The sequence below is a fragment of the Herpailurus yagouaroundi genome, unplaced genomic scaffold (assembly GCF_014898765.1).
Source record: "Herpailurus yagouaroundi ecotype Mexico unplaced genomic scaffold, PumYag 162, whole genome shotgun sequence".
Lineage (NCBI taxonomy): Eukaryota > Metazoa > Chordata > Mammalia > Carnivora > Felidae > Herpailurus > Herpailurus yagouaroundi.
The window spans coordinates 72,454,769-72,468,169 of record NW_024412403.1 but is presented as its reverse complement, the minus strand read 5'-3'; the positions used below and the strand labels follow the sequence as shown (position 1 = coordinate 72,468,169).

The window sequence follows — 13,401 nt, the reverse complement described above, 5'->3', positions numbered from 1 at the left end:
CTGGGCCATGTCTTACATGACCGTGCCAGACACTGGCTCAAAATCTTGAAAACCTGTACCACTCGGTCCTTGTTCGTTACTAAACTTCAATTCTAGGTGTCCACCAGGGGGCGTCGGAACCCAGGTCTGTGGTGTTCCTTTCTGAATAGCCCGTGTTGATCCAGGGTTTGTAATCTCTTGGCTCATTTAGCCCTTTCTCTAGCTGGGCAGAGGGGCAGGTGCGTGGGAGCAGCTGGCAGCACCTCCTCCCAATGCCCTAGTAAGGTTTTGCAACTGTCTGAATTGCTTAGGGGCATATGAGCCGGCCCATCTGAGCAGTTCCAGGGAGCTCTGGCTTGCTTGATTAGGGTAAAGGCACAGTGTGTTCTCAGTCCTGGGAGGACATGGCCTGGGCTAGCAGATAGCCCCATGCCTAAGAATTCCTTCAGAAATCCCTCCCCTCAACCTCCTCCAGTAAGAGACAAATGGTCTCTTAGTCTCTTCCCGACTAAGAAATCTTCTGCCCTTTTTCAAATCGGTTTGTTTGCAAATTGGTTTGTTTCCAATTTAATTATTCTGGGGTGGGGCCTGGGCATCACTGTTTTTAAAAGCTTCTCATGTGATTCTTGTGTGCAGCGTAATTGAGACTCTCTGGGTCCAAGGGCTTGCTGCTCAAAGTGTAGAAGCTTGATAGGAATGTAGGGTCTTAGCATCCCCTTCCAAACCTGCTGAATCAGAATCTACATTTCAAGAAGATCCCCAGCTCATTCAATTGCACACTGGAGTTTGAGAAGCACTGATATAATCAGTATATTGTTCTGCTTCACCCATGCTCATTACCTGGCCTGAATCGGAGCCTCCACAACTTTCTCAAGCTGGAGCAGTGGGCTTTGGGAGCAGAAAGTTTTGAGTGTGACCTACAGAAAGAAACAGGTTGTATATCAAGAAGTAGAGCACATATGCACGTATAATGAAACAAAAATGTCACAAACACAATACCTTTATTAGCTGTGATGCACTCTCATTCATTCAATATACATTTCTGGCACCTACTAGGCAGTGTCGTAGGTGTCTGTGCCAATCTGCTCGCAGACAAAAACCTCTGTCCTTGTGGAGTTTACATTCTGTGTGTTGAGAGCGGGGAGGAGGGTTGTCAGAAAGTTAAGAAGTCATGAATATGAAGGGTATGCTAGATTAATATAACAGTTATTTAAAAATTAAATTTGTGGAAATGCAAGCTGGTGCAGCCACTCTGGAAAACAGTATGGAGGTTCCTCAAAAAACTAAAAATGGAAATACCCTATGACCCAGCAATTGCACTACTAGGCATTTATCCACGGGATACAGGTGTGCTGTTTTGAAGGGACACATGCACCCCCATGTTTATAGCAGCACTATCAACAATAGCCAAAGTATGGAAAGAGCCCACATGTCCATCGATGGATGAATGGATAAAGAAGATGTGCTATATATATATACGATGGAGATATATATATATACTCGGCAATCAAAAAGAATGAAATCTTGCCATTTGCAACTACGTGGATGGAACTGGAGGGTATTATGCTAAGTCAAATTAGTCAGAGACAAAAATCATATGACTTCACTCATATGAGGACTTTAAGAGACAAAACAGATGAACATAAGGGAAGGGAAACAAAAACAATATAAAAACAGGGACGGGGACAAACCATAAGAGACTCTTAAATATGGAGAACAAACTGAGGGTTACTGGAGGGGTTGTGGGAGGGGGGATGGGCTAAATGGGTAAGAGGCACTAAGGAATCTACTCCTGAAATCATTGTTTCACTATACGCTAACTAATTTGAATGTAAATTAAAAAAAAATAAAAAATAAAATAAAATAAAAACCAATATGGATAGGGCTAGAGAGTATAATGCTAAGCAAAATAAGTCATTCAGAGAAAGATGAATACTAAATGACCTCACTCATATGTGGAATTTAAGAAACAAAACAAACAAGCAAAGGAAAAAAAAAAAAAAAGAGAGAGACAAACCAAGAAACAGACTCTTAACTATAGAGAATAAACAGATGGTTACCAGAGGGGATGTAGGGAGATGGGAGAAATAGGGGATGGGGATTAAAGAGTACACTCATGATGAAAAATAAAATAAAATAAAATAAAATAAAATAAAATAAAATAAAAATAATTTTAATAAAATATGGAAAAAATTCTGTTGGTATTTTCTCTTTGACACAAAAACTGTTTAATAAACTTTACATTTCTAGGTAGAAGAAACTTTGGTTCCTGATTTTTTTCCTATTTTCTAATTTTACTGTATTTTAATAAAAGAATATCGTCTGTTTTGTTTTTTTAAAAAATAAATAAAATAAAAATTAAATTTGGAAGTGCTTCTAGATGCTGGTTACGTCCTGTTTTCTGATCTGGGTGCTAGGTACCTTCACTTTGTAAAATGTGCACGTGTTTGCACTTCTCTGGATGTATGTCATACTTTAATCAAAAGTTCAAAAAAATTACATTCTCATATTTTCTATTGCATTATTGCCCTCTTCCACTAAAAAAAAGCCAGTTAAAACCTACTGAATTCAGTTCACCTCCTATGCATAGGTTGCAACAGTAGTTTAAAAAAACATTGCTCTATAAAAAAAAACAAAAACAAAAACAAAAACAAAAAAACAGAACAAAAACCCTTCAGCCCAATCACTCAGCAACATTCACCACTCTTCGCTGAGCACTTGCTTGCTGGTATGAGCCAGGCTGCCCCGTCACCACCTTCCTTGTCCTCCTGTATACCCTGCAGTGCAGTCATCTCGAGGTGGGGATTCTTAAGGGCACCCCACAAACCTCCCTCAAGCAGCTTGGTTCACCTCCATTTAGAACTAGACCTGACAAGCCCTTCTCCCTGCAGTCACTCTGCTGTGGGCAACCTTCCTCAAGTTCCAGATCTGGGAAGAGACTGGTACAGGCACGTTAAAGGGTTGGGGTTTATCCCCACAGCCACCTTTAAGCTCCTGAGCCTTATGCTTCTAGACTGTGTCTCATTTCCTCTAATATGCTGTCAGCTCCCTGAGGGCAGAGCCGTCTTCCTAGGTGTCTCTAGGCGATGGTACTGGACTCACAGAACAATGCAGGGGAGACAGACAGCCTCAGGGACCTCTCTCAGCATAGCCCCTGGTGCTCAGCGTGGTGGTGGAGAGAGTCCAAGAGTTGGGACTAAAAAGGATGGAGGAAGCTTTTCGGTGAAACTAAAGCTCCAGATAACCTTGCACTAAGCATGTAAGAAGGATGGATCTGGCTCTTGTGGGCAGGTGGAGGGGAGGTGGAAGAATGGGGACTTGGGCTCCCTTAAGAAAATCACCTAGCAGGACTGACCAGGATACAAGTGCTTTGATTCTTTGCTTTGATGTGGAGCTTGATTCACAGGCAGAAAGCTTGCTCCAAATCAGTTGTTTGCATCTATTGACTCCCAAATTTAGTCAGACTTTATACATCCTAAAGTGAGGCTCCTGGGTTTGGCATTGCTTTGTTGTGCTGATATCAGTGGTATAGGGCAGACTTTGGAGTCAAAAACTGGATCTGAATCCTGGTTTTAATGCCACCAGCTGTATGACCTGGAGCAAGTTACTTAACAATGTAAAGTCCATCTTTAAAATGAGGATGGTAATATGTAACATCATTTGATTGTGGTGGCCGGTAGATGAGAATACATGCCAAATGCAGGGCCTTACCCATAGGAAGTCTCCATAAACCTTAGCAATTGTCATTACCGATGTAGTGTAAAGGAGCTTGGGAGAGGACTCCCCTCAGATTCCTTCTCCCTGACTTCTTCCTCTGAGATCAGGCAGCAAGGGGGAACTTGGCTGAACCCAGAGGTGGCGTCAGGAGTCCTGCCTGCCCTAGACCCTCCCTTGGACCAGGTAGGGTGCATTCACCCCATGCTCTGGCTTCCTGATTAAGGTAAGCTGTTACACACAGCTTATCAAATGATTTAGTGGAAAGATGCCCAGCCTATCTCACAAGGCAAGACACCAAGACCCAAATCCACCCAGTCCAGCCCCCCCTTAGGTGTCTCTAACCCATCCCGATCTGCCCTACTGCTTCCCCCACCTCCCGCCAGGGCCCTTGAGCTCAATGCTGGACAACAGGGGTGCAGAGTCATCCTACACAGTTCTTTGATGTCTGATCCTTGGGACAATTCTCTCTGGACTTGTTTTATTATCGTACCCATTGCATAGATGAGGTAGTCAGTAACAGTGTCAACTGGCCTTAAACCTGTGAGTTCTAAGCACCATGCCTCAAGGCTGCCTCCAACTAGCTAGGATCTGGGTGCGATAGCTGCTCTATCAATGGGAGGAGGAGCTCTGAATTTTCTCCTTCTTTGTGGGTACAGGGAGGAAAGCACCCAAGAAGGAGAGCGGTGCAGGAGGGAGGAAGGCCCCCTTTACCTGGGACTGTTTATGCCTGTGTTCCCGGCAGAAAGTGTCATAGGTCTGAAACCACCTCTCCCTTGTTGAAATGTCCTCCTTTGGCCCCAGAGAAAGGATGGGGGTGGCCCAGGTTCCCAGGCCTCTGGGCTGCTGCTGAGAGATTATGACTCAAGTCCACTTCTGCAAACACTCACTGGATTGTGGCCTTGGAAACTTTCCAATCCAACCTCCTCATTTTAGAAACAAAGCAACTGAGACCAGATGGAAGTGACTTTTTACACTGTCACGTGGTAAGTGAGCAGCTGCTGAACTGCTGCTACTGAGAATTCGAGACTCCTGTTTCAGTGCTCCTCCACTGGGCCCAGTTAACTGCACAGTCTCAGTGTAACTCCCTACCTTCGACTTCGTCTCTCCTCCGGTAGACACACAGGAAGGCGCAAGCTGTGCCTGGGGTGGGGAGATTCTGGAGAGTAAAGCAGGAGGATGGGTAGTGGGACTGAGGAGTGGAGAGAGGGGAGGAGCTAGCGGGACCTGGCTCCTTAAGAGGGCGGGCCAACCCTGCTGGACTCCGCCCCCCTGGGGCGGCGCAGGCGCAGGCGGGCTCCAGGAACTCAGGCGGGAGGGCGGGCGCTCCTGGCTCCCGAGCCGGCGCGCGGGGCCGCAGCACCTGCGGGGGCCGGCGCTGGGCGCGGCGCCCGGCGGGCGGACGTCGACGCCGGGAGGCTAGGGCGGGGAGGCGGGCCTGGGACGTGGGGGTGGCCGCGGAACCCGCGGGAAGGCCAGCCTGTAGCCCCCTCCCCAGGGGGACGGGGCGGAGGGAGCGGGGCAGGGGGCGGTGTAAGCGGGCGCCGAGGGCAGCACCATCTGGAGGGGTGGGACCGCGCGGCCTCTTGGGGGCAGGCGAGTGCGCTGGGCAGTGCCGGCGAGGGGCCCCGAGCGGGGAGCGCAGGAGGAGCGCGGCGGACTCAGTCCGGCGCTGCCGGAGCAGCAGCCGCAGCGGGTCGGAGTTCTCAGCTGGGGCCCGCAGCTGCTCCGCGGGCTGAAGCTCGGCGTGGAGGAGCAGGGGGGCGTGGGTCCGGCCGTGCAGGAGGAGGGCGGGGTGGGCCCGGGGGTGCAGGAGCGGGGCGGCCGTGGCCACGAGCCCAGCCTGGGGGTGGTGTGGGGTCCGCCGGACGGCGCGGACTGGAGGCGCCCGCCGCCGTGGACGGGCTCGGCGGGCTGGCCTGTGGTGCAGGAGGAGGGGTTGGGGCCCCGCAAGCAGTACCAGGAGAAGGGGGGAGGCAGCCCCGCAGTGCAGGAGCGTGGGGAGGCCCGCGCCGGGGTGCAGGAACAGGGGGAGGGGAGCCCACGCAGGCTGCTGCAGCAGCCCGAGCCGCTCTCCGAGTTTGGGGACCGTTCCTGGGAGCGCGGGGAGGGGCTCGAAAGTTCCGGGGAGCCGGGGGCTCAGCACTGGGAGAGCTGCGGGCACCTCAGGCGGGAGGCAGTGGTCCTGGGAGCGGCCCCGACACGCCGCGAGAGACTCGAGCTGGTGGGGAGGGCCAGGCCTGTGGGGCCCCAGGGGCCTGAGGGGGAGGGGCGCCTGGGGGTGCAAGAAGCAAATTGGTTGCCCGGGGTGCAGGAAGGACAGGTGGTGCGGGCTGTTCAGGAGACATACCTGGACGGGAAGGGGTCCCAGGAGGGAGAGGGGCCCCCCGAGGGGCACAGGATCCGGAGGCGCCGGCGGAGGAGGAGGTGGTAACCTACAGGCCGGCTGCCCAGCGCCCGGATCGCTCAAGGGCCGTGGTGAGCGCAAGATGTAGGGGTTTGGGGATTGGAGCATTAGAAGCCACTGCCCCAGAGCGGGCAGTGTGTCCTGCTGGATCCTCTTCTGCCACCTCAGCCTGGACATCATCGAAACTGTGTCTGCAGGGAGGCAGCCGAAGGCAGCAGGTAAGGAAACCCAATTCCCTTCCCAGCGGGAGTTGGTGTGTTTTGAAGCAGGGGGCTGCAGTTATTTCAGGAGAGGGTGGTCTCCAAACTGCTCTTGTTCACTTTGCTGTGTTTAAACCTCGGGAGGAAGGAAGCAGTGCAATTTCAACAGCGAGGCAGGACCCCTCCCCCCAGTACTAAAAATGCCAACTAGAGTGATGGGGCATTTCCTTAGAGTCTAGACTGGAGGTGAGACTGCGAGGCTACCAGGCCTGGGCAGAAGGCAGAGAGGGGTAGCCCTAGGCCAAGGTTGCGGAGGAGGTAGTCACCCCTCCATCAGTCTGTCCCTGGAGATAGGAGTGCCTCCTTGCCAGGGCTGGGATGGTGCAGTCAGCACAGGTTTTCTCAGGTCCTCAAAACAGATTCCAAAAAAGGGAAGGGGCAGCATTGCATTAACTGGACTTTATCTAGTAACCCTGTTAGCCATGTGATGTGCGTGTGGCTGCCAGTGACTTGAGCACGAGCCTGACCTGCTCCCGCCACACCTTCTTGTCACAGCTGATTAATAATCGAGGGCTCAGAGCCAAGGATGAATAGGGGTAGCAGGGCAGAGAACTACTGGTGAGGCCTTCTGTCTGGGTGTGGGCTCTAGGCCTCTAATTTGAAAGGGACACTTTGAGGAGAGGGTGTTTGTACTACTGGACTCTGGGCATTCTCTGTGGCCCAGAGCTCAGCCCCACCCCATGGAGGTGGACAGCTGTGTCATCATAGGTTCTGTACCAGCCAAGGCCAGCTCCTGTCGCAGCCTAGAGGTGGGGCTTACAGGGTGGGGACTAGATTTGGCTTCCTGTTGACTCCCCGGTGGCCCAAGTGCCAGGCCTACTCATTCCTGGCCCATAGGGGGTTGGTTGGCCAGTTTATGGGCCTCATCCTCCTAGGGTTGTTCACCTCTTACTTGGCACTTATAAGTTCCTGCTCCTATGGCCCTCAGGTTGGGGTGGGTGCAGAGTTGCTGCTTGCCTTAGCTGGGTCCTATGTCTGAGTCAGGTGGCCCCAGCCGCTTGTCTAAACCAGAGTGGGTGGAGATAGTCCTCTCTAGTCTGGACAGGGGGAGTGGTGGTGGTGGCTGGGGCAGCAGAGCCATAGGCAGGCAGCTCCTGGGACTATGCTGGAGGAGCCGGTTAGTCTGCTCCTCATGCAAACCCCAAACCGACTGTCAGCTTCGTCCCACACCTGCCTGTCACACTGCTACCCCAAACACTCATGCACCGGAAGTTCAGCTGCTGTGTCCACGGTGCCTGGCTCTTCTGGGGTGTCCAAACTGGTTCTGGCTCTCTGGAGCCAATGGAGATATTTGTCTGTTCTAAACACATAGACATAAGCATATACCTTTATCCTGTTTCAGGTCAACTTTTTTGAATTTGTGGTAGATGAAGAGAAGCACTTTGACAGTTCTGGGTTTAGACCATCTACTACCTGTGTAACCTCCTGGGGCAAGATAACGTCTCTGGGCTTCAGTTTCTGTGCAGTGGGCCATGGTTTTCCTTACACTGTCCTGAGAGCAGAGGGCTCAGTCCGCTTTTTGGCAGTTTGGTGCCCACTTTCCCGGGACCCCTGCTGGCAGATGTTGGGGAGGAGGTGTCTGTGCTCCCAGACCTTTTCCTCCGGTCCCTAAATTCACGATTATCCCTTGTCCTGTGCTTTATTCTGGAGAAGGAAGTGGTTATTCTTTTTGTTTTTAATAGTGGCTTTCTTGAGGTGTAATGATATACAATGAATGGAACATATTTAAAACAGTAGGTTTTAATGTATGAATATATCTGTAAAACCACCATCACAATAAAGATAATGAACATACCTATTATTCCCAACCAACCCCCATAGTTCTTTGTGCCCCTTCCTAATTCCTTCTTCCCGCCCCTCCTTTGCCATGCCGTTTCCCCAGGCAACAGACTGGTCTGCTTTCTGTCACCATACATTAGTTCACATTACCTGGAATTTTATGGAAATGAAATCAGACAGCATGTGTCCTTTTTTGCCTGGCTTTTTTTTTTTTTTTTTCAACATAATTATTTTGAGATTCATGCATGTTGTGTAAGCTTCAGTAGCTCATTTTTTATTGCTGAGTAGCATTCCATTACACATATATGCCACAGTTTATCCATTCACCTGATGATGGGTTGTTTTTAGTTTTTGGTTATTACAAATAAAACTACTGTGAACATTTGTATAAGTTTTTCTATGGACATACTATTTTATTTCTCTTGGATAAATCCTTAGGACTGGAATTGTGAATCATATGGTTGGTATACATTTAAGTTTTAAGAAAATTGCCAGACTTTTTTCCAAAGTGGTTGTCTTATATTACATACCTACTAGTTGTAGGGCGCCTGGGTGGCTCAGTCAGTTAAGCTTCTGACTTCAGCTCAGGTCATGATCTCGCAGTTAGTGAGTTGGAGCCCCACATTGGGCTCTGTGCTGACAGCTCAGACCTTGGAGCCTGCTTCAGATTACGTGTCTCCCTCTCTCTCTGCCCCAACCCCGCTCACACTCTGTCTCTGTCTCTGTCTCTGTCTCTCTCTCTCAAAAATAAACATTAAAAAAACTTTTTTACATACCTACTAGTTGTATATGAAAGTTCAAATTCTTCCACCTCTTTGTCAGCACTTGGTATGGTCAGTCTCTTTAATTTAATTTAGCTTTTATTTTTTTTTAATGTTTATTCATTTTTGAGAGAGAGAGAGAGACAGACACAGAGAGCGAGCCGGGGAGGAGCAGAGAAAGAGAGGCGGACAGAGGATTCAAAGTGGGCTCTGCCCTGAAAGTAGCAAGCCTGATGCTGGGCTCGAACTCATGAACCTTGAGACTGTGACCTGAGCTGAAGTCAGATGCTCAACCGACTGAGCCACCCATGTGCCCCAGTTTCTTTAATTTTAGACCTTCGAATAGGTCTGCAGTGATTATCTCCTTGATTTTAATTTACATTTCCCTAATGACTAATGTTACTAAGCATCTTTTCATGTACTTATTTGCCATGTGTATATCTGGTGATATGTCTGTTCAAATTGTTTACCCATTTTTAATTGTGAGGTTTTTTTTTTTTATATTGAGTTTTATGAGTTCTTTATATATTCTGCATACAGATCCTTTATTGAATATGTTGGGATTGGATATGTTTGATTTGCAAATATTTCCTTCCATCTTTGGCTTACATTTTAATTTTCCTTACGGTGCCTTTTTTGATGAGCAGAAATTTAAAATTTTAATGAACTCCAGTTTAACAACTTTTTTTTTGGTGGTTTATGCTTTTGGTGTCACGTCTAAGAAATCTTTGCCTAACCCAAAGCACAATGGTTTTCTCCTATTTTTCTTCTAGACATTTTATTTATTAATTCTTAAAACAATTTTATTTTTAAGTAATCTCTGTGTGCAATGTGGGGTGCGAACTCACAACCCTGAGATCAAGAGTCTCATGCTCTACCGCCTTCCTCCTTCTAGAAATGATTTCTAGGTTTTACATTTAGGTTTTACATTTAGGTTTAATGATCCATTTTGGGTTAATTCTTGTGTATGGTGCAAGGAATGAATTGAAGTTCAGCTTTTTTGCTTGTGGAGATCCAACTATTCCAGCACCATTTGTTGAAAAAAACGTGTCCTTCCATGGAATTGCCTTTGCACCTTTGTAAAAAAATCAGTTGTCTGTATATGTGTAGATACAATCTGGGCTCTCTTGCTTCATTGGTCATTTTGTCTATCTTTATCCTAATACCACACTGTCTTGATTATTGTAGATTTATAGTAAGTCTTGAAATCAGGGTAAAACCTTGAACGTTGTTCTTTTCAAAATTGCTTTAGTTTTTCCAGCTTCTTTGCACTTCCACATGCATTTTAGAATCAATTTGGGGATAATTTCTATAAGGAAGCCTCCTGGGATTTTGATTGGGATTACATTGAATCTGTAGATCATTTTGGGGGAAATGTCCATTATCTTAGCAATATTAAACCTTCTGACCCATAAACAATATATATGTCTGTATATGGACTTTTAAGAATTTTACCAGTGTTTTCTAGTTTAAGTATACAGATTTTTCATGTGTTTTGTCAGATATATACTTAAGTATTATGTATTTTTTTTGATGCTATGTAAATGGTATTTGGCTTTCTTACTTTTTTATCTTAATTTTGGTAAAATATATATAACATAAAATTTACCATCTTAACCATCTTTCAGGGTATGGTTCAGTAGTGTTAGGTACATTTACATTGCAACTATCACCACCATTCATCTCCAGAACTTTTTAATCTTGCAAAATTAAAACTCTGTACCTATTAAACAATAGCTCTCCATACCCTCTCCACCCTAGTCCTTGGAACCACATTCTACTTTATATGAATTTGGCTATTCTAAATACCTCATAGGAGTAGAATCATGCAGTATTTGTCCCTTGGTGAATGGCTTTTTTCACTTACCATTATATATATATATATAAACCCAATTGATTTTTGTATATTAATCTTGAATCGTACCACCTTGCTAAATGTATTCTAGTAGCTTTTTGTAGCTTCCATTGGATTTTATACATAGACTGTCATGTCATTTGTTAATAAAGACAGTTTTACTTCTTTCTTTCTGATCTTTATGCCTGATAATTACTTGTTTTTCTTGTCTAATTGCACTGGCTATATCTTCTGGTATAAAGTTGAGTAGAAGAGGGGTTACTTGTTCCTTCAGTCTTTTCACCATTATGCATGATATTAGCTGTGGGTTTTTCATATATGATCTTTATTAAGTTGAAGAAACTCCCTCTGTTCCTATTTTACTGAGATTTTTAAATTTGTTACTAAAAAAAATTTTTTTTAACGTTTATTTGAGAGAGAGAGTTGAGAGCACGAGCAGGGGAGGGGCAGAGAGAGGGAGACACAAAATCAGAAGAAGGCTCCAGGCTTTGAGCTGTCAGCATAGGCCTGACACGGGGCTGGAACTCACGGACTGCGAGATCATGACCTGAGCCGAAGTCGGATGCTTAACCCACTGAGCCACCCAGAAGGTCTTGAGATGTTTAATAGGAATGGATGTCGGACTTTGTCAAATGTTTTTTCCGGGGTCGCCTGGGTGGCTCAGTCGGTTAAGCGGCCGACTTCGGCTCAGGTCATGATCTCGCGGTCCGTGAGTTCGAGCCCCGCGTCGGGCTCTGTGCTGACAGCTCAGAGCCTGGAGCCTGTTTCAGATTCTGTGTCTCCCTGTCTCTGACCCTCCCCCGTTCATGCTCTGTCTGTCTCTGTCTCACAAATAAATAAACGTTAAAAATAAATAAATTAATTAATTAATTAACAAAAAGTGTTTTTTCTGTGACTGTGGGATTTTTTTGTTTTAGTTTGTTAATATGTTGAATTACATTGATTTTCAAATTTTTGTTTGTTTTTTAAATGCTTATATTTGAGAGAGAGAAAGAGAGAATGAGCAGGGGAGGGGCAGAGAGGGGGCAGGGTAGAGGATTTGAAGCAGGCTCTGCACTGGCAGCAGTGAGCTTGATGTTGGGTTCGAATTCACGCACCCTGAGATCATGACCTGAGCTGAAGTCAGTCACTTAACCAACTGAGCCACCAGGCACCCCTGATTTTCAAATGTTAAACCAACCTTGCATTCCTTAGACGAACTCCACTTGGTCATGGTGTGTTATTTTTTATATGTATTGTTGAATTCTGTTTGCTAGAGAATTTGTTAAGAATTTTGCATCTGTATTTATGAGGATAGTTTTCTTTCCTTGTACTGGCTATGGGATTCATAATATACATCTTTATTTTAAATAATTTTTTAAATGTTTATTTTTGACAGAGTGAGCAGGGGAGGGGCAGAGAAAGGGGGGTACAGATGATCCAAAGCAGCCTCTGTGCTGACAGCAGACAGCCCGATGTGGGGCTTGAAGTCACAAACCGTGAGATCATGACGTAACCTGAAGTCAGAAGCCTAACTGACTGAGCCACCCGGGTGCCCCAGGATTCATAATACACATCTTTAATCACAGTCTGCCTTCAAGTGATAATAGTATAAAAATTTATATTTTTATTTCTCTCCTCCTTTTATGTTATTATTCAGAAATTATTCTTACACACGTTGTAAACCACAGTATTTGGTATTATTTGTGTTTAAACAATTTATTTTTTAAAATAATGTACATAATAAAAATGTCTTAGATGTCTACCTCTGTAGTTGCTATTTCCAGTGCTTCATTCTTTGCATAGATCCATATTTCTATATGGTATTATTTTCCTTTTGTCTGAAGGACTTCTTTTGACATTTATGGTAGTGCAGGTTGGTGATGAATTCTTTCAGCTTTTGTATGCTTAAGTTTATTTAGCTTTTATTTTAAAAAGATATTTTCATTGGACTAGAATTCCATTTCATTAGTTTATTTTTCAGTACTTTAATGATATTGTGCCACTGTCTTCTCATTTTCATTTCTGCAGGAAATCTGTTGTCATTTTTTTTTTTTTTTTTTTTTTAAGTAAGCTCTGTGTGCCCTCATGGGGCTCAAACTCACCACCCGAGATCAAAAGTTGCATGCTTTCCCAGCTGAGCCAGCCAGGCGCCCCCTCTGCTGTCATCTTTATCTTTGCTCCCTGTCTGTAACATGTCTTCCTCACCCTCCCCAGCTACATTTTAAGATTTTCTCTTTATCACTGATTTTGAGCAATTTGATTATGAGGTATGTTGGTACAGTTTTCTTCATGTGTCTTGTGCTTGGAGTTCATTGAACTTTTTGAGTCGGTGGGCTTATAATCTTAATCAAATGTGGAAATATTTAGGCCATTATTTCTTCAAATATTTTTTTCTGTTTCCAGCTCTCTCTCCTTTCCTCAGGGAACTCCAACAATACAAATGTTAGGCCACTTGAAATTGTCCCATTGCTCACAGACGCTTTGTTCATTTATTTTTTTTCTTTTAAATTTTTTAAAATTTAATATTTATTTTGAGAGAGAGAGAGAATGAGCAGGGAAGGGGCAGAGAGGTAGACACAGAATCCGAAGTTAGCTCTAGGCTCTGAGCTGTCAGCACAGAGCCTGACATGGGGCTTGAACCTATGATCCGTGAATTCATGACCT

At 45.7% G+C, this 13,401-nt stretch overlaps 1 protein-coding gene across 2 annotated transcripts in view; it reads left to right on the top strand.

The window, feature by feature from the left end:
• The first annotated feature begins 5,521 nt into the window (after positions 1-5,521).
• The window catches only part of TNK2 (tyrosine kinase non receptor 2), a 43,973-nt gene continuing 36,093 nt past the window's right edge, over positions 5,522-13,401 (top strand). For both annotated transcript variants that reach the window (XM_040484839.1, XM_040484827.1), the window contains exon 1: positions 5,522-6,318. The gene's annotated coding sequence lies outside the window, so the exon portion shown is untranslated. The remainder of the gene's footprint in view (positions 6,319-13,401) is intronic.